At 35.4% G+C, this 21,758-nt stretch overlaps 1 protein-coding gene, 1 long non-coding RNA gene and 1 pseudogene across 2 annotated transcripts in view; 2 read left to right on the top strand and 1 right to left on the bottom strand.

The window, feature by feature from the left end:
- The window catches only part of LOC128172651 (neurogenic locus notch homolog protein 1-like), a 201,606-nt gene that overhangs the window by 23,894 nt on the left and 155,954 nt on the right, over nt 1-21,758 (bottom strand). The window lies entirely within an intron of this gene.
- Nucleotides 3,594-5,027, top strand: LOC128172853 (uncharacterized). Its single transcript, XR_008242365.1, has 4 exons — nt 3,594-3,706; nt 3,811-3,924; nt 4,677-4,765; nt 4,916-5,027. It is a non-coding gene; the product is annotated as an uncharacterized LOC128172853 (long non-coding RNA).
- LOC128172699 (uncharacterized) lies at nt 17,184-18,645 on the top strand (annotated as a pseudogene).

The following is a 21,758-nucleotide window of genomic DNA, read 5'->3' as shown; positions in this document are numbered from 1 at the left end:
TCAAAGTGCGTTGTAACGGGGCATCCGTGTTTCATACACACATTCTTTTAAAATTCAACATCTCCCTTACACATACAGTATGTAAAATTGTAACATTCTGAGACAATATCTCATCATCAAAATACCTGAAAATCCAAAAGCTTAAACTTAAAATCCAGGAGCATCCGAGGGCTTTGCCACAGGCCCTGCACTCCCTGTCAATTTTTAATACACTAAAAAAAATCCTAGCTACGCCACTGCGGTGCTTTGTTAAGATACCGCCCGTTTATGTAATTTTCCGGCAAATCTCTACAACTTTAATTTGAGAAGTCATGATAATTGTCTGACAGCACAATAATGAACAGTTGTCATTTTTTTATTAGACAAGTCGCGACCAGTGATTATTTAATTAATTCAACTTTACAATAACTTTTCTTAAACTTGCCAGATTAACTATATTTTATGATGAATAATTAGCTACTGATCTCGACTTGACAGAAAAAAATATTGTGTTCAATACAGATAAAAACACTGAACAGAATTTTTTTCGTGGGTATGTTTAGGGAGCATTAAACATTTATGACGCATTTGCCGGTGTAAATAAGAATAATGACCGGGGGTCAAAAAATTACCCCGGTCATTTTTCAAAGGGTTCATTATTCTGCTATACACCGGCTTTCTGCATATGCATAGCCTTAAAAGATTACAACGTATTCTTGTTACTTTTGAGTCATAAATTTCCTGAACGAGATTTAAACTCCAAAAAATCGCCACCTATCCTTGCCCCTGAGCATGATCCTCTGCTTAAAGGAAAATAAACTGCAATTTCTCTATAAATTAGTAGCAATCAACAACTACAATGATAAAATCAACTAGAGCAAAGCTCGTTGCATAGCAACGAGTGGGTCTTCCGTTAATGTCGAAAGTAAAGCTAGAAGTTCCTTTAAGAAGCAGAATTCTTAAACCAATATACATGAAAAACTAAAAAAAACAAAAAAAACGAATTATTCTTGGTACGAGTTAACAAAATCCGAATGATTCTAAATACGAATTAACAAAAACCTTTTCGATACAAGAACGACTTTGCAAATAAAAACCCGAATGTGTTTAAGTACATTTAACAATCATCGAATTATTTTAGGTACGAGTTAATTTAACTTTGAATATAACACTATTTTCTTAACCAAGAATGTGGAATCAAAATTTCCGGAAAAATCAATTTGTTAAACCCCTGTATCTCTGTAATGCATCGTCCTATTTTAAAACGGATTTCAGATTTAAATTAAGACTTATGAGTTGAAAATGTTTGCTTCTATAGTTATTTACAAATTATTTTTCAGTAAAAAGTTATTATTTAAAGACTTTGTAGCCCTCCTGGCCCCTAATTAGAGGAGTCAGCCCCTTTTTCTTGATATCAAATGAAAGGTCTTGCAAATATAAACATATTTTGTTCAACAACTGTTCACGAATTGTTAACCGTTCTAGAGATATCTGAACAACTGTGTTTTAGGGGCCGACCCTTAAACTCCTTACTGGGGCCACCAACAAAAAAGTTTTAGGTATTATATTATTAAAAACAATATTTTGAGCAACTTTTCTTCTACAATGCTTTTCAAAATAGTTCTCCTTTTCTAGCTATTAATGATCAGGGTTTTGGACTTCTGGCCCCTTGAAACCCCTAATTACGTAACATATGACTTAGGTATGGTACTGTATAAATAAATAACTGTACAAAGAATATTTTTGCTTCTATAATATATAACAAATTATTTTTCAGTAAAAAGTTATTATTAATAGACTTAAGAGCCCTTTTGGCCCCTAATTTAAGGGACCAGCCCTTTATTCTTGATATCAAATTAATAGAATAACAAGAGGGTCTTCCGTTGGAAGCGGAAGACCCTAAAAAGAATCAATAGAAAAACAAGAGGGTCTTCCGTTCGAAACGGAAGACCCTAATAAAGAAAAAGAAACCGTAGAATAACAAGAGGGTCTTCCGTTGGAAACGGAAGACCCTAATTATGGTTTATAAAATACTGTTGTAAAGATTTTGTGAGGCAAGCCATTTAGACTTAAATTGAAGCAAATTTACACTGTCGGCATTCTGACAAAATTAAAGTAGCAATATCTTTACATGCATATTCAATTATGCAGAATGTTTTTTTTTAACTAAAAAAAGGAACGATTTGTTTCAAACTTCTTAACTATAAATACTTTGTTAAATGCAGGATTATCATATAATAGCACATTACCACAGCAACATATATATGGAATACTGAAAATACCGGTTTTCAAGCTAATAAAAATACAAAAAAAACCCCAAAAACCAACAGACATAAATGCAAAACAAACAGAAATCATCATAAAACTAGGGATGCACAAAAATTAACAGGTGGCGTTTTGGGAAGCAATATGGGTGGCCTGTTTTACGTACTTTTTTCAAAATTTTGATTGGCATATAAATACATTTGGTAGTAAAGAAGATCAATTTTAAGACTTAATTTTGCCTTTATGGTCGTTTATTATATTTTTTTGGATTGTTGGCTTTAAATTACCATTGATGATCTTGATAATTTTTTTGTTTTGCTTTTTCTGCTGCCATTACTATTGTCATGTAATGAATTTACTTTAGTGTTTGCTGTCACTAGGATACAGGTTTCCAGATCAATGACCAATGATTGATTGGAGGATTTAGATATTGAATCTCATGTTTCGAAATCTTGAATCTCGAATGCATCGTCTGGGTTTTCGTACACCTGGAATAAAATTTATATTCAATTTCTTTTTTAATTTTTAAGTCCTGTCTTATTTAATATACGTGTCAAAAATAATTGGTAACAACATGAATTTGAATTTGACGGTAGTATATTCAAATTTAATGGTCTCGATATCTAATGACATAATGTGCTTTGAAGGAGTCGTGGTCGAAGTAAGCCGCTCTGGCACTGTAAAAGGGAAAATGACAACGGAGAGCCTATCTGCAGTTGCTTGGCTACAAGATTTCTGCAATAGTTATGCAGAAAAACTCCCAAACGAAAGCAAACTAAATCTCCCCCCCCCCCCCCCTGTCTCACCAAACAGTACGTCTACGGACTTTATTTGGAAAAAGCCACCAATCCGGTATCAAAATCCCACTTTTATAAGTTGTGGAAAAGGGAGTTGCCTAATGTACCCATTCCAAAGGTATCCAAAATGTATATAATTATGTTATATACTTCTATATACGTGGAGACGGGATTGAATTTTAATTTTGTACTTGATTGTTGTAGAGAAGTCGTTTCTCAAAGTGCGACAAATGCACACTAATAAAAGAGCACTTGGCCACATGCAGAGAGAAACATCAGAGGGAAACTCTCATCAAAATGAGGGAGAAAAATGAAATGAAATAGGTATACATAAACATTATCACACATTATGGCATCCTAGTTTGATCTCATTTCTTTATAACGTGACATCGTTTGAAAGTTTTCATGGCCATAATAAGATTCCTCCATACTAAGACAAGCTTCAGGCTTTACAGGAGTAAAGTAAAGACTAGATTCGTGAAAAAAGAGGATTTTTTAAATTACCATCAACTTTATAACTTTATAGGCATCTATGGCTTCTTTGATTATTTCCACGGTAGCAACCTCACCATATCTGTTCTGTTGCAATGTCTTCTCATGCTAGACAAAATTCCGGACACATTGTATTTGCAAATGGACAATTGTCCTGGACAGAATAAAAACCGGTAATTTTACACAACACCAGAGTAAATCAAATGACAATTTATTTTATTTATTTCGTCTGATTTTATTCACACTATCATATGTTAATTACTAAAATTATGTTTAGATATATACTTGGATTCCTCTGTTGGTTGGTGGAGATTGGCGTATTCAAAAAAATCAAAGTGTCATTCCTCATGGTCGGACACACGCATGAGGATATAGATCAAGTATTCTCCAGGTACAATCAACCTCGAAGGAAATTGCGCAAATTTTGTAACAAGGAACTTTATGTTTAGAAATCGATTTATGAAATATTCTTCGTTAATTAAGAGATAAATTGGGATTGACGAGATTCGACTGCAATCATAAACATTGCACACTAGTAATATGTACAAATCATCTGATAAATTACAATCTTACTACTAGTACCCATCATCAATAGTTTATTTTACTCCTCTCTGATCTGCATAATTTTTATTGTTCCCCAACATAATAAATAAACATAATTACAATGAATCCATGCTAAATTATAGCCTCGTCCGAGACCGTAAATCTTGTCCCCCTCGGTGGAATTCCTCTTGTCCATAATCGTAATAATTATTCTATTAGTCTTTAATTTAATTTCATTTGTAACAAGCATTTTGATTGGCTAATCACACAAAAAAAATTAATTTTTTTGTATAACCTGGTTAGCCAACGTCCCCTTGACAACCACATATTCATGCGCGTGTTAGAGTTTTTATGTAAATTAAATTTTATGCAAAAATCAACAATTTCTATATCAAATTATTGATTTTAAACAATCTTTTTACAAAATTATAAGGAATGCTTTGAAACAGTGCTTCGCGGATTATAAAGTGTGCACTGCCTCAAACCAGGTTATATCGGATAATCTGGGCAAAAATTAAAAACATTCCTTAATTGGCCAGGTGCAAATTTTCATATTAAATTCTGACCTTTACATTCAAACAAATTTCTTTCTACCTTCAGATTTTCTAGCCTCCTTTCCAGGCGGAGTGCTTTGACTCTAACCAAATTAATAACTGCGTTTGAAAGGTGTTACACTCCGGTACCAACAGGTGACAATTTCCCCGAGTTTCTAAAGACCTTTCTTGACTCTCATTTTCTCATTTTTTCCCCAGTGAAATGTGATGATAAAACAATAGAATGCAGACGTTCAATTATAGTTTCTTTTATTCCATGCATTTCTCTTTAATATGATTTTTTAGGAATAAGAACGGACAGAGTATACAATATTTCAGAAGCCTTGGACCTTGAAAATATTTCAGGCCATTCAAAGCCGCATGCTTTTAAAATAATTAAGGAAGACGCAAAAGCGACGATTTTTTTGAAGAAATGGTCGACCGATCGGGTATGTGTAGTAATTAAAGCTACACTTTACAGCTGTTGCATAGATATAATATAAATATAAAGCGTCGTATCTTTTAAAGAACGATGGTCATCAGTTTAAACAAATGATTACTACAAGTAGTAGATAGTCAATTTCCTTGATGCTTAAAATTGAGAAAATATTTTCCGTCACATAATTTTTTTCTGATAAATTTCAGATATGGCAAAAATGTGAAGGAACCCTTCTTAAGGATAATGCATTAGTATTTAGGAAACTTAGTCCATGTGTGGACGATCTTGACATGGAAAGGCTTGAGCGGGACGTGAGGGGCTCGTACAGATATTTTACAAAAAATGAGGACAAACAGTGGTGGGAACATTTTTTTGCCGAAGGTATTCAGTGTAACTGATTTTAAACCACGAGATACAATAACCAAGCTTTCACTAAAATTATGATAATATATTTCAAAACATTATTTTATAATTAAAAACCATCAAAATGTTTCCCAAAGTTCCTTGCCTGTTTCAACATGTATATTTAATGTGAACACCCGTCCGGTCTTGTGGATGGTGAAGCGTATAATTGTGGTATTGGATGAGAGAGAGAGAGAGAGAGAGAGAGAGTCGTTTAGTGGTCAATGTTCGGTTGCATGGTTTGATGCATACATAATTATTACATAAAGTCCATGCTGATATAATTTTAAAGAAATGAAATAAAGATATTGATGTACTTAAGTCAATGAAGAGTATGATTCAGACGACGAAGATGATGGAATTGCAGAGCAATTATTGGATAAAAAAAGGCAGAATTCCCCAAACACTGAAGATCTAGAGGTTCACATTTCCGACACAGAGGACCCTATTCCCCCAGTAATTTATTTGTTATATACAATATTTTGATATATTTAGCCCATGAATCGTAAACTTCCAAATCAGTTTATACTTTAAGCAATTTTTGTTGTCATGTCTAATGTTGATACTCCTCTTGTCACTGCCTTAAATTTAGAATTTGAAAAAAATAAATGAAAGTAATTTTCTCATACCCGAGAAATGTTAGAACATATCATCGAAGAATCCTCCAAGAAATAATGTAAATGAATTCTAATCTGATGCGTACTACCTTAAATCTGACATGAATTCATAATCATGCGTCATTCCCATTCACGTTCGACTACTGTAAACTACGTTTTTACATACGTACATGTACTTAATTCCGCGATTCCGCTGTTTTGTATAAAACTGTATATTTTTTTGAAAGAATTGTAAATTGGTTTAAATCTGGTTGTAACGCGCTTTCTGATTGGCTAAAAAAAATTTATATCGTATAAAGAATGTTGATACTTTATTTTTTAAAATATTACCCGTCCCAATGTAGGCATTTTACCCGAACTAATGGCCTCTACTTTTTTTAGTTTTTCAGCTAGGATTAAAAACTTTATAGTAAAGCATACTAAAACTGTTTTAACAGAAAACGACAAAGTGAAAGGCAAACAGGACAACCGATTATGCCAAAATATATATAATTAGAAACCCAAATAACATACATAATATATCTATTATATGCTTACTACTTATTTTGAAAATGATAGGTTGTCATTGGAAAGAGGCGGAAAGAAGCGGTCCCTCCTTGTACTATAGTGGGGATGATGGCATTAATGGATGTCCCTCAGTACGCCGGCGAGTGGCCACAGATAGGCCAGATAATATCTCATGAAGGGGATGAGGTAGACATACACTGGTATGGTGGAAGCAAGACATCCCCATGGAAACCTTGTAAAAGGAGCGTGCCGGGTGAGCGAGGAAGAAGAACGGACTGGGTGGAAAAATGTTTAACATCACATATAGTTTCAACATTCAAGCTTACAGGGTCTGGAAATATTCCTAGACATATAAAAGACATTGTTGAAAACTATCATGATTAAATTAAACTTTTGCTTGTGTTTAGTATTTCAGGTATATATTTGGCCGCTATGTTCCACAATTAACCTTGCATTTCATTTATTATATTAAATTGATAAGTACATATTATTTACTTAGGTTTGACCATTGTAACCGGAGTGTAATCAATCGGAGGCGGTAATCTGGCCGCTCCGTCCCAGGATCTGTATTTTTTAAGATGAATTTAATTCTAACATTACATGTAATAGATAATTGACCATGTAACCAGAGTGTAATCAATCGGAGGCGGTAATCTGGCCGCTCCGTCATCAGTATTTTTTGTTTTGAATTTAATTATTGACCATTGTAACCATAGTGTAATCAATCGGAGTCGGTAATCTGGCCGGTCCGTCCCAGGATCCGTATTTTTTAAGATGAATTTGATTCTAACATAACATGTTATAGATAATTGACCATTGTAACCGGAGTGTAATCAATCGGAGGCGGTAATCTGACCGCTCCGTCCCAGTATCCGTATTTTTTAGAATGAATTTAATTATTGACCATTGTAACCAGAGTGTAATCAATCGGAGGCGGTAACCTGGCCGCTCCGTCCCAGTATCCATATTTTTTAGAATGAATTTAATTATTGACCATTGTAACCAGAGTGTAATCAATCGGAGGCGGTAACCTGGCCGCTCCGTCCCAGTATCCGTATTTTTTAAGATGAATTTAATTATTGACTATTGTAACCAGAGTGTTATCAATCGGAGGCGGTAATCTGGACGCTCCTTCCCCGTATCCATATTTTTTAATTCTAACATTACATGTTATAGATTATTGACCATTGTAACCGGAGTGTAATCAATCGGAGGCGGTAATCTGGCCGCTCTGTCTTCAGTATTTTTTATTATGAATTTAATTCTTGACCATTGTAACCAGATTGTAATCAATCGGAGGCGGTAATTTGGCCGTTCCGTCACAGTATCCGTATTTTTAATGATTAATTAAATTCTTACATAACATGTAATTGAATATTGACCATTGTAACCAGTGTGTAAATTAATTCTAACATTACATGTTATAGATTTATTGACCATTGTAACCAGAGTGTAATCAATCGGAGGCGGTAATCTGGCCGCTCCGTCCCAGTATCCATATTTTTTAATTCTAACATTACATGTTATAGATTATTGACCATTGTAACCGGAGTGTAATCAATCGGAGGCGGTAATCTGGCCGCTCCGTCCCAGTATCCATATTTTTTAATTCTAACATTACATGTTATAGATTATTGACCATTGTAACCAGAGTGTAATCAATCGGAGGCGGTAATCTGGCCGCTCCGTCCCAGTATCCATATTTTTTAATTTTAACATTACATGTTATAGATTATTGACCATTGTAACCGGAGTGTAATCAATCGGAGGCGGTAATCTGGCCGCTCCGTCCCAGTATCCGTATTTTTTAATTCTAACATTACATGTTAATTTGGCCGCTCTGATCCCAATATATGTATTGATTCATTTATTACATAACATTTATAAATATATTACATTTAGACTTTTTTCGACTTCATCAAATGGAATTGGAGTGTTATTTCATTGGGGATGGTATTATGGCCACAACAATCCAATTACCTGTATTAACTCACTTGTTACGCAACAATTAATTATTACATTACATGTCACTACATGCCTTTTTGAGTAATCATTGTAACTGGGGTGTTTTCTATCGAGGGCGGTAATCTGGCCGCTTCAATTCCAAATACTTTGTATTTATATGTATTACATAACATGTAATGATTACATCATATCTTATTATGTCTTCATCATTGTTGCTGGAGTGTCATCCATCGGAGGCGGTAATCTGGCCGCTCCATTGCTGTTCATTTATCATTTAAATTTTAACATGCAATTAAATATATAAATACTAATGTGACTAAACCAAGAAAGTTTTAAATGTGTTTTGTATTGTCAGAATGGTAACGGTATAACAAAAAAAGCTACGAAGAACTATGTAGTTCACTGTTTATTATATACCTATTGACTGGCTATGAGGACGCTAGCAAGTTGTTCCCCGAGACAGGAACTATTTTACAAGGAGAAGCAAGTTAAAAAGTATTTTATTATACCAAATAGTACTTGATTTGTTGGCGATGCAGATTTCTTTATGATATAAACAATTGCAAATTACAGTAATCGGCATCAAAATTTAACTGAGCGACTCAGATAACACCTGAGGTGTTCCAGGTTAAAAACATGAGGGAAATAGAATGCTTCCAGTGAATAGTTTAGACAATATAGCACGGGAACTTATATTCACTGAGGTAAAATAAACTCGTATAAATCATATGCAATCGCTATATATAAATACATGTGGATGTTAAATCTTTTCCTAAAATATATATAAAAGATTTTGACACAATATTAGCTATAAACAAAGATTATGGGAGAAACTTATCCGATTAACTGATTAAAAGGGTCGGAACGATGGAGACCAGTAAAAAAAAAAAAAAGGGTTTGTCGTATGAAATAAAATTCTAGTATACATGTACCAGAAAAAAGCGAAATGCTGTTAATTTCCGTAGCACAAGCTAGAACCCCCAGTGTCCATAGTGCTTGGATTAACTGGTTAGTGACCCATACGCATAAGCACAAAAGCGCACACCATGCAGTTATGTTACAAAGCTAGCTAGCATACTACAGAGGGTGTTTAAGGATCAGAGGGTGCATATACTACAGAATAAAACAGATTAAGAAAAATTCAAATTGGAAATGTAAGAGTTATGTGAAGTGCGTGTAATATAGCTATAGGAGTGACGCATAATAAGCACATATAGGGAAGTTATATAAAGCATAAAAAATAACACTGAAAACATGCATTTTGCTAATAGGTCTACATGAAATAGTGTGCATGCTATAGAAATATATTGTGGATGCTATAGAAATATATTGTGCATACTAAGAGTTATAATTAACAATGAAGTACACTCGCAATCTAAATACGCAATATCATTCTGTATACAAAATAAATCTCTCTCTCTCTCTTTCTCTCTCTCTCTCTCAGGACATGTGGTTAAAACCATGCTGAATCTTAGGTTTTCGCTTCCTGACGTAACAGTTGGTCTTACGTCATTTTGCAGTGGATTTTGTTAGACTTGCACACTAAAACCGGCGCTTTTAAATGCAATGAAATACAAGGGTGGATCCTGAAATTTATAGATTTCAGATGGAGTTTTCAAGCACAGGGGTTCTTAATTTCTCCAGATCCTTTATATACCTGATGCTACTGGTGGTTGGAATCAAGTTTGTAAAAAAAAAAATCAATTTACCGGTAAAAAATCAAGGTTCTTTCCAGCCCTCCTCCCTTTGTAGTGGGGAGAGGGGTGTGAAACAATATCACAATAATTTTACCACTTTCCATCATTTGCATAAACAAAACAAAACCTGGTATATACATTGTATATAATCTGCAAATAATTATCAAAATGTTGCAGACCCATACATGTTTAATTTAGAATATTGGTTGAACAATAGTATACAACATCTATTTGTAACACGGTTGGATCCACCTATACTCTCTCAGTGCTTGGGGTAAATATGACGTCACAGCGGAAGTGACGCTACCAGCGTCTGCAGTGAGCGGAGGAGGAAGGATGCCTTCTTTTATGGCAGCCGTGTATATTGTATATTTGACAATTTACAGTTAACTGAGCGGTTTTTTTTTCTGTAGCAAAGTTCACGCGGTGGATAAAATGTGCAAGGTTAGTGAAATTGACATGGTAGAACTGCCAAGGCTTGACCTCGGAAGTTTCGGTAGAGTGTGAAATTTACGCTAGCTTGTGATGAATTCTGCAATGTTTTGGTTACATTGCCTGAGCAGTATTTGAAGTGAAAGGATATTTATTCCCTTTGGATCTTTTAATAATTTCTTCGGCGAGAGTGAACTGGAGAAAGGGGGTGGGGGGTGGGGTTAGTCATGCCAGGCATGACTAACCCCCTATTACGCGTGCGCCAAATAAAGGGGGGGGGGGTTAGTCGTGCCTGGCATGACTAACCCCCTACTACGCATGCGCTAACTGATACTGAAGAAATAAAGAGAGATTGAACAAAATGAATAAAAAAAAGAACACCAGCACATTCAATGCCATGAAATAAAATAAATTAAACAAAATAAAACACACAAAATGAAATAAAAAAAAACAATAAACAAATACAAGTTTTAACTGACTTGAATGAATAAAATATCAGGGATGTTGAAATCATTCCTGTAAGTTTCAACTATAGTCTGTATAACCCAATATTTATAAGGGAAATTTATGTTAGTTGACTAAGTTAGTTGGAACTAACACAACAGACAATAAAAATTCAAGTTAGTTGTCTAAGTTAGTCTAACTAAGGGCAATTTTCTTGAAAGCCCTAAATTCCAAGAATCAAAATAATTCCAAATTCAAATAATACTCTGTTTGATCAAATTTGTTGTTTGAAACAGCGGACATGTTAATTTTTTTTTTAAATTCCTACCTACCTACCTAAATTTATTTCGTCATGGGACAGGAAACAGTGATCTATATCATATGATAGATGGGTTTTTTTTTTCATAAATGTATAGAAATGAACTTTAGAAGCTCCTGAAATGCAGGATTTTGCTCCATTTATTTAACATTTTCCAGGGGGGGGGGACCCCTAGCATTCTCGTGCTCAAATCAAACATATGACTCAAATTTTCCCCTTTAAATATAAAAAGGGTAGTAAAATAAAATAGCTAGATAAATCCCTGATACCATTATAGTTATACACATGCTTATAGTTATATTCATTTGCTATAAATATGAAGAAGTCAGACATATCAGATGGTATTTATTTCCATTCATGTGCGTTAGAATATTTCTCAGGTTTTAGGTTGGGGGCGGGGGATGCCCTCGGGATGAATTGATTGCCTCTTGATCTTGGTGCCTAGGCCTCAACTTTAGTATGTGAATTTAATGAGTTGGAATTTTCGAGGGAGGGTCCGAACACCCCTGTGCTCCTCTATATTGTTGCCTACAGTCAAATGTGTGTAATGAAGCTTGTCGTACATCTAAAACTGCTTGGTTTTAGGTTTCATGTGAAGTTTTTAAAACAATTAAATCATATGCAAATCAAATAGGGTTTATACAGATCTGCAACTTGATTTGATCAATACTTCTATTACATGTATCAGCCAATTTTCATCAGATTGTGATGGTCTGCCTTGGATAACTGCATGCACTTAGATGTTTTGTAGAGATGATTCATGAGCATGACCTTGTCAAAATTTTAAGGCATGGTATTATTGACTGTTTTCATATTTAAAAATACCACAACTTATTCATTAGTTAGTCTGATGTGGACCACAGACAGCTGTTCTAACTTAGTATTAAATGTTTCCTGTGTACAATAAAGAATGTGACCAGTAATAGGATAATAATCAAGTATTAATAGTGTTGACCCCCTCGCTTATGTACCAGGGTTCTTCGATGCACACATGGACACGTATCGTAGAGCATCGGCAGAAGTTGTAATGTACATGTACAGTTTAGTTCTGAAGATTAAAGAAAACAATAGAAATATAGAAAACGGACTGAAAGGGGTTTTTAAAGTGTTTTTCCACAAATACTCATGCCCTGACTAATAGAACGGTAAACATGTTAAAAAAAAAATAATAAGCTCTCGATTTACTTACTTTCTCCGGTCCAATCCTCATAATACAGGCTTTTTTAATGGTCCATGCGTGTGTAAATCCCAAAATAGCACACTCTGTTATACGATGAACATCAGGATTTCAAAGTTGCTTGCTTATAAGTACATTAATATCGTAAAAACAACCAAGAATCACAAAAGCTCGAGAGCATTCGAGCTACATCGTGCTTCGATTACAAGTTTCCGGTTAGACGGTTTATTAGTTCGTACATAGTATTTTCTGCTCGCAATTCGCTAAGATTACCAATTTTATTTATATACAACCTTAAAATTGCCTATTTTGTATAAATTAAAACCTATTATTAATTAATTAGTTATTTCTTTTTGTTAAAATAATCCTAAAAATTACAAAAACCGTTCTCTAATTTGATTGGTTGATGGATGCAGGATAGGATGGATAGGATGGATAAGATTGAAAGCGTTTCTATTCTATCATGTATTCTCTATCCTGTATCCTATATCCTGTATCCAGCATCCTATCCTATCCTATCCAGTGTAAACTTTATGGATAGCGGCACTGTATTTCGATGTTTTCACATGATCCTTTTATATTCCATGTTTATTTTAATTTCACCGCCATGTTGCTTTCTTTTATATTCATTGTATATTGATTGATTTTGCATTATTCTGAGAAGTCATACAATCCTTAATCTCATTTGCATTTTTCGGCCAAATTCAGCCACGTTTAAACATAAATGAAAAATTAGATCGAAAACCAATATTCAATGTTTTTTTCTTCTCTTGCAACTTAGTTAAGAGTTAAAGTCGATTCCTCTACTAACCAAAATCCAATGGAAATTGAATGCTCAGAAAGTAACTGAAAAATAAATGATGATTCAATAGATTTGCTCTTGCTAAGGGAAGGTGCCTGGCCTGGCATTTTCCAAGCTAGCAGCAATACAATAACTAATTAATGGATATTTTGAGAAAGTCAAAAGTCGTTGATCAGCTATATATATATATATATATATATATATATATATATATATATATATATATATATATATATATATATATATGTCGGCTTCACATGGATACGGTTTAATGGACCAGCTTTGTATTTATGTTTTAACTAAAACAGATTTATTTTATCCCTTTGTTTAGTTCATATTTACAGTATATATATATATATATATATATATATATATATATATATATATATATATATATATATATATATATATATATATATTTTGTAGCCCTGAGCCTCCCACAAAACAGAAAATTTATCCTCCAATTAACCTCCTGAATCATCATGTCCACAATCTTAAGAGCTGGCATGGATTCACTTGGATTATTTAAGGTACAATACATGTATTGATATTACCAAAAAGAATTGATATTGCTACATGTATATACAACTTAAGTTTTATGTCTGAAATAACAAGAAACAAATGAGGCAATTTGATTCCCAATCCCTTTGAAAAAAAAATTCTTTGAAAGATATCACTCCATTTGGCAGTGCTTAATTTGGATTTTTATTAGAAGGCAGAATAGAATAATATTGCAATTATCACAGGTGCATTAAGTTAAACGAGTTTTGAGTGATGTAAATACTGTAATTTGTTAATTATTTGAACCTGTACAGGTTGGAGTCAGATTGCCTACATTCAAATATTTGCTGCAGCCATCTTCAGTCACATTAACAGTGACATCTCTGATCCATCTTCTGTGCACTAAGTTTGCTGAAGAAGGGTAAAATACGATTAGAAAATTCTGTCTATGCAGCTTTTACCAAATAATTAAGAGAGGTTGGGAGTGAGCTCAGGAACAATCTGATGTTTGATCTTGATACATCAGTTCGACTGCAGTGTTAGGAACAAGATCACACCCAGTGTTTTAAATATTGTACATGACTGTTCATTAAAGACAGGAATCATAATAAAACGACCACAAGCCTTGACCCGAGTACCACAGCCCCCTGTCAGAGAGTCTCATTTTTGCATTTTAAGCTTTTTTAAAACCCTAATCGGATTATGGATACATTACATTAGTTACAACACATGTTGATATCCTTGCCAGGAAAAATGAAGCTATTCCTCATGAGGTTTTAATATTAACTGAGCTTGGCCACATATGTAAGGTAAACTTGACTTGCATTTAACTGCAACACTGCAGTATTTGTGAAACATCGTTTTATTTTATTGTAAAAGAGTATACTTTATACTGCTAGTTCTTACTTTTTGTATATGTTTCGCAACAAAGCCTATTCCTACTGAAATTGCAACTGCAAAAGTCTCTGCACCAAACTGTTTCCTCCAAAGAAGCTTAATTAATTTGATATCCAAACTCTGTGACTGATCAACGTATTTATTTTTATGGTCATGTATTTTAATGTTTTAATGCGTTATGTTTTCATGTGTAAATATTCTTAATATTAATTGTTATTCTGGCCTAATGGTTTATGAGAAGATTTTGGGTTGACGTATATTTGAACAAATTGGAATCCTCTTTATTAAAAAATGCTTTCTGAGAACTTTGGTAGAAATTAGTAGTTCTAGAGAAGATAAAAAAATATGGGAAAAGTTTACAATACGACAACACTAATGACGACAGCGAGACACAACGGACATATTTCGATCAAAAAAGCCCACATAAGCCTTTGGAGCCACTTTTCTGATCAACATTTCAGGTTTCAGGTGCTAACAGTGACAGCTTCATCATGTCACACATGTATGAATGTATGCTTACAGCTGCCAAAATATAGCCCTTTGCTCTTGATAAAAGAACTCATAAAACACATTTTTGCTATGAGTGTACAGGCTCGGTGAATAAGAATGGGTACGGCTTATACCGACGATGCTTCAGAGGAAAACCAAAAAAAACTCACAGTTCACAGATTTAATTTTTACACACACAACATAAACATATTTACATCAGACATGCACGTATCACATTTCTGTCACAACAAGTTATGTATACGGTTACATCGCTTGTCACTGGACCTATAGAGCGTTAAAAACAGTAGGAAGACTTGCGCACTGGAGGGGCAGTGTGTAGGGCACGGCAGTTCCTTTCCACGATTTCTCTTTCCTCCCTAAGGTAAGGGATTCACTCCGTATGAGTTTTCAGTTGAAGTGGAGGGCCCTGAATTGTTGTACAGGGACAGTTCTCTCAGTTTTTTAGTTGTTTTCTTCTTCCGAGACAGGTATCGAGATGTTCTGTAGATGGAGAACTGTTTTCGTTGACGGTGGTAGCTTGCAAGTTGGTCTTTTTTCAGCATATTCCTGTAAAATGGTTCTTTTGTCTTCTTCCATTTCAGGCTCCATTTTTCCACTAGGATCACCATGGATTTGCCGGTGCCATGAGAGGATGAGCGGACTGCAAAGTGGCACTTGGCTGTGAAGTTCTTGTCCCACGTTGTGTTCTTGGGCGCGTACGTGAAGACACGCTAGTGGAGGTTCTCACATCTGTTAGTGGTTGCCAGCTTGCAGACTCTTGAAGACCATCCTCCCAGAAATGCTTGTAGATGACAGACTGAATGGCATCCATGTCGGTGAAGTCAAGGTCCAGATGTTTTCCATAAGAAAGGAACTTGGTAGTGTAGCCAAGAAGATGGGCACACCAGGTAAATAAACTTTTCTTACAGTTATCGTGGATGCCCGAGAATCAGGGTAACAAATTGAGGACGGCATTCTGTGCATGACGGAGGAATGTAGCATCCGCCCTGCACAGTCTGCGAATTTTCACCAGCTCGTACATTGTACCTGATCCTGGCACGGATACAGGTGGCTAGTCGCTGGATAAAGGCTTCTCGGTCTTGTCCCGCAGCCAGTCTGGTTTTGAGTCGGATGCTTCGGAGATTCTTCCGGAGGGTCCTTAGCTTGTGGATGTATATATATATATATATATATATATATATATATATATATATATATATATATATATATATTTTGTTCCTCAGATCCTGCGCTCTTGTATTCAAACAAAACCAATAATATTGTAATTTTGGTTGCAATGTTATATTTTGAATGCAATAAACAGATATTTCCAGTTTATGGAAGATAAAGGAAGGGGAGAGTCGATTTGTTCATGAAAGGGATTGATCTGCATGAAAGGGATTGATCTGTATGAAAGGGAAACAAGATATCTGTGAGCCAATTCTCACTAGTGATACCCCCGCTCTGATGTGAATAGGCAAAATAAGCAAAGTCGACATTTAACAGAAAGCTGGCATCCGAATGGTACAGAAATATACAATGTACATGTACCCACTAATACACACTAAACAAATAGTGTGTGAAAATTTCAAGCATCTGCGATAAATAGTTGCTGAGAAATTTCATTACGTCACAACACTTCCTGAATCATATGAGATGCGTACTTCGAGCCCGATTCGTTAGTGTACTTTCATTTGTCTTCGAGAGTGGAGGTGGTCCACTCTCGCTCGTCAGACATGACACGTTTTAATAGATAACTACGTGGTGGTTATCATTTAAGTGTTTATAATCACGTAGTGGTTATTATTTCTTTTTCATATTTAATAAGTTACGAGGTAGCGTATTTTTTTTTTTTAGTTTTGGTTTGAGGCTAACGTGAGTTAAAAATGGCGGGTGTTGAACACCGTTCGGCCTCGGAGAAGGAAAAACACAAAGTGTGAACCTTCCAAACGTGCCTCAAGAAAGAAAACTACTACCGTGGGTAGTGAAGAAGGCGGTATAGCTAATGCTGCCGTAAATAATGCTCATAACAGCGAGGACCGAGCAGTTACTGGTGAAAGTAACGTGGGAAGCACGAGTTCCTCGACTCCTGGAATTGTGGAGGTAATGACATTATTAAAGTCAACAAGATTTATGTGAGCCACTGCTCACTAGTGATACCCCCGCTCTCATGTGAATATGCAAAATAAGCAAAGTCGACATTTAACAGAAAGCTGGCATCTGATTTGTACAGAAATATATCCCATAATATGACATGCCTAAACAAATAGTGTGTTAAAATTTCAAGCATCTGCGATATATTGCTGCTGAGAAATCTTTGAGGAAAATTTGTTTTAAAATTTTGGCAAAAATAAACAAAGTACTCATTTAACAGGAAGTTGACTCCCGATTGGTACAAAAATATATCCCACGATATGGCATGCCTATACAAATATTGTGTAAAAATTTCAAGTATCTGCAATAAATAGTTGCTGAGAAATCTTTGACGAAAATTTGTTTGAAAATTTTGGTTAAAAAAAGCAAAGTCGTCATTTAACAGGAAGTTGACGTCCGATTGATACAATAATATATCCCACGATATGGCATGCTTTAACAAACACTGTGTAGAGATTTCATGTATCTGCGATAAATAGTTGCTCAGATAAATGCGACAGAAATTTTTGTTACGGACGGACAGACAGACAGACAGACGGACGGACAGACAGACACACAAGGGTAAAACAGTATACCCCCTCTCCTTCGGAGCGGGGGTATAATAAAAGAAAACCAAGACCGTCAAGACAGAAAAATTGAAAAGATGAACAGTCGTGTGAATGAACTGTATTATGGTGACATGAATGAGTTAGAAGAAGAGGAGTTGTTAATGCCTCCTATATTAAACCAGTCTTCTGATGTTGAAGTTGAGAGGGATTCGTGTGAACCTCCGAGTAAAAAACGTAGAGAGGATGGTGAAACCTCTAGATTTAGACAACTCGGGGTTAAATATAGAGTCACAGAAGATTGTGATGAAAATGTTGATGAGGAATTGGCAGCTATGATAAATGAACTCTTCAGGGAAGGATTGAACGATGATTATTTTAATGAACTTTTGAAGAGTATAAAAAGGTCTGAAAATTGCAAATCATGGATAAAAACTAGAGTTAACCAGGCTATGTGGAGTATTCTAAATCCAGATACACGTAATTGTGATGCAAAATTTCCGGTATTCATTCAGCTGTAATCAAAGCATCAGTGAACTTGACAAAGTTAGCAAGTAAACTAAATGAAATGGATACTGACATTGTTGAAGGTTCAAGATGTTCAAGATTCAAGATGTTTGATAGAAAGATTAGGATTGGTGATAAATGAAGAGAAAACCGTATGTACGCCATTTAATTGTATTACATTCCTGAGGAATGTTATTGATTCTGGAAATTACTTTGTTTAATAGTTCAATTCATATAATTAAAATTTTCTTGTAATTTTACAGGCTGCCTTCTGTTTTGCAAAAAAAATTGTAAATCCAAAAACGACTTCGGCTTCATCTGGCGTCGCCGGTAGGATTGGATAGGTACCAGAAAGCAGCAGTGGAGGATGGGAGACGTAGAGGAATCACAGTTGGAACTGGCATCCGTGAAGTCAGCACTGAAGGATGTTTTCAAAGAAGAATAAGGACTCACAGAAGGTCGTTTTCACACCCAAACAAAGGAAACTAGAAAAGTTTTCTGGGAGAACGGATGGGGCATACTCAAGTGTGTACAAATTCGTTGAGGAGTTCCAGCGAGTACTGCAGACCCGCCCAACAACTACAGAAGAGCAAGTCGACTTTCTTACAAGTCATTTGGAAGGGCCGGCGAAAGAGGAATTACGCTACAGGGCATCCCCAGAGAAGAATACTCCGCAAAAATACTTACTATCCTGAAGGATGCGTTTGGAGAAAGGGCTACCAATTCCGAGCTGATTACTAAATTCTACCAGTGCAAACAGGATTACTCAGAGACACTAAGAGACTTGTCGCATAAGTTGAAGAAAGTTGACCGTGTCCTGCGGTTTGATAATAGTTACGTAACGGATAAAGACAAGCTATTGCGTAACCAATTCAGTGAAAACGTGACAGATACGTGGATGAAAAGAAAACTAAAGAAAATCATTCGAGCTCGCCCGACAATAACTCTTCACAGACATTAGGGAGGAAGCAATTTTGTTAGCCAGAGATCAGGATGAGACTCCAGACTGTCGTCAGAGACTGTATCGTTTACGATATTCCGGAAATTTTAGAATCGGACATGAATGTTTTTTTTTATAGACATCAACGGAAGTGTACATGGATAGATACTCCCACGTTTTCTCTGAACACACATATTGATATTGTAGCTCAGTAAATTTGGAGCCATCAAAGTGTGAGTGAAAAGTGATTTATTTGAGTATATGTAAATATCTGACAGTCAAAATTTTGGTTAAACCCTAGAATAACATTAAACAAACTCGTCAAGCCATGAGCAATTATGGAATACTGTTATCGTCATAAATTGAACAAACTTGTCAAGCCATGAACAATTATGGAATACTGTTATCATCATAAATTGGCATTGATTTATTGAAATGTAATTTTAGGTTGAAACAATGGAATAAATGGTTACAACAGATGGTTGCATTTTCATTGCTGAGCTATACATTTCAACACTTTGAACAATATGGGAGAGGAAATTCGGAAGACGTTAAAGAAAAAACGGAGTACTGCGAAAGGAAGATTCCACAGGATATATGGACGTCTTTTGGAGAAAATTCAAGATGAAGAGGAAGCTGGTGTAGTCAGACAGATGTTAGATGACCTGGAACATTCATACAAAGACATGGAAGTTCGGCATAGTGAGTACATAGAGAACTTTGATTCAGACAATGAAGATGACAAAGCAAAAGCAAACGAAGTGAACAATGACATGAACACTTTATATAAAGAGTTATGCAAGGCAAGATCTCTTTGTCTCAAATTAACTTCAAAGGAAAATACAATGAAAAAGAACCATATTGAGAAACAATCCCTCAAGGTGAAAAAATTAGATCCGCCCCACTTCAGTGGCAAAATTCGAGATTATCCTAGTTTTAAGTCAGATTATACAACACACATGATTCCAACTTATGGGGAGGACCCTTTTGCTCTGAAAAATTCATTATCTGGAGAGCCTTTAGAAATTGTTAAGGAAGTGGATAACAATTTTGAGGAAATGTTTAGACGCCTCGATTTGAAGTATGGAAGGCCAGAAAAATTAGCAGACACTGTTCTGACTGACATAAAGGCACTAAAAATAGTTCCGGAAGGAGACAGTAAGAAATTCATTGAAATGGTGGACACTGTGGAAGGATGTTGGCTGACTCTAAAGCGGATGGGCTTGGGAAAGGAAATGGATAATGCTACAATGATCAGCGAGATTGAAAAGTTATTACCATCTATTCAGAAGAGAGAATGGGCATTGCTGAAAATAAAACTGAAGCATACAGCTTTTTCTGATTTCTTGAGATTCCTCTTGGATGAAAAAACAGCAATTGAATACATGACTTCAGATATTAGAGATAGCGATAGTGGCAGTGTCTCTCGTAAAGGAAAAGTTCACACCATAACAAATACCGAGGACGAAGATAATGATAAATTTGAGAATGCGCTTGTTAATGTTATACAAAGTCAAATGCAGCAAAATGAACAGAGAATGCAACAAGTGATTGATGGACTAGCACAAGTAACAGATGTTCTGCTTAATGGAAAGCAAAGAGGTGTGACACATGGTGTTCAAAGAAATGGAGCCCCTGTCAGGAAAAAATGTTGGTATCATGAGACTGATACTCATTCTATTGGAGCCTGCGCAGGCTTTTCCGCCCTGGATGGAGAAACAAAGATGGAATTGCTAAAGAGAAATGGTGCCTGTTTTAGTTGCTTAAAAAGTGGTCATCTCTCAAAACGGTGTATTAACAGAAAACCTTGTGAAATCACAGATTTTAATCAACGAAAATGTGGCAGATTTCACCATCCATTTTTACACGGGGCAATATTGAATGCAAGTGCACATCATCATAGTGTGAACATAATTAATGAAGAGCAGGGGAAGAAGGGAGTCATCCTCATGATCAGTAAAGTAAAGAGCAACAGTATTCCATTAACTACCTTATGGGATCCAGGCGCCAATATCTCACTTTTGACTCACGAATCAGCAAAGAAACTTGGATTAAAGGGGCGTGAAGTAACATTATCAGTAACAAAGGTGGGAAATACCTCTGAGTGTATTCAAAGTAAGGAATATTTACTACCACTGACAGATACTGATGGCAAGATCTGGAAAATTAAAGTGTATGGAATGAACAAAATTACAGCAGACATTTCAAAGGTGAATGTACATGGAGTTGTGAAATTCTTTAAAGGGATCAATGAAGGAGACATTGTTAGACCAGAAGGAAAGGTGGATCTTCTCATAGGAGCCGATTGTTGCATC

Source organism: Crassostrea angulata, chromosome 2, assembly GCF_025612915.1.
Source record: "Crassostrea angulata isolate pt1a10 chromosome 2, ASM2561291v2, whole genome shotgun sequence".
In the NCBI taxonomy this organism is placed as follows: Eukaryota; Metazoa; Mollusca; class Bivalvia; order Ostreida; family Ostreidae; genus Magallana; species Magallana angulata.
Note: the sequence above shows the minus strand (reverse complement) of the source record. Positions and strands in the feature narration are given on the sequence as shown.